Below are 565 nucleotides of genomic sequence, written 5' to 3'. Positions count from 1 at the left end.
TTCCTAGATAAGAGAGAAAACCGAAGAGAACCGACACAATCAATCCACATTGTCCCGACTAACAGTAGTATAGCAGCTGATCCAAGGATTACTCGCCATTGGTTCGCAACCCTTGCAGGAAACAATGATATGTCATTCTTTCTGTTGTTTAGCTATTGTTTGGGGTCAGGGTTGCAAACCAATGGCGAGTTATCTTTGGATCAGCTGCTCTATCACCCAATATTGACAGTTTTGTTTTGCGCCGTTGATCTCGTGGTAGTCGCCATGGTGTCTCCGTCCTCGATCTAGACTTTAATATTGTGTTTGTTTGGTTCGGTTTAGGAGACACACGTTGCTCTCAGCCAACTCTACTGCTCGACACGAGTAGGTATACCCGCTTCACTGAAGATGCTGCAATAGAGACAGACGCCGGGAAACACATTCTTACTCTTTATAAACTGTTTTGGGGTTCTTGAGCGTCTCTCAGAGCTTTAAATCAAAGGCTTAAGTCAGTTTTTCATTTGAAGGAATCGGGCTACAAGTCGGGCCCGGTCGTTTTTAAGGGCGTCGTATTTAACCACCTAAC

Source organism: Montipora foliosa, chromosome 12 (genome assembly GCF_036669935.1).
Source record: "Montipora foliosa isolate CH-2021 chromosome 12, ASM3666993v2, whole genome shotgun sequence".
NCBI lineage: Eukaryota > Metazoa > Cnidaria > Anthozoa > Scleractinia > Acroporidae > Montipora > Montipora foliosa.
This window is presented reverse-complemented; position numbering follows the sequence as displayed.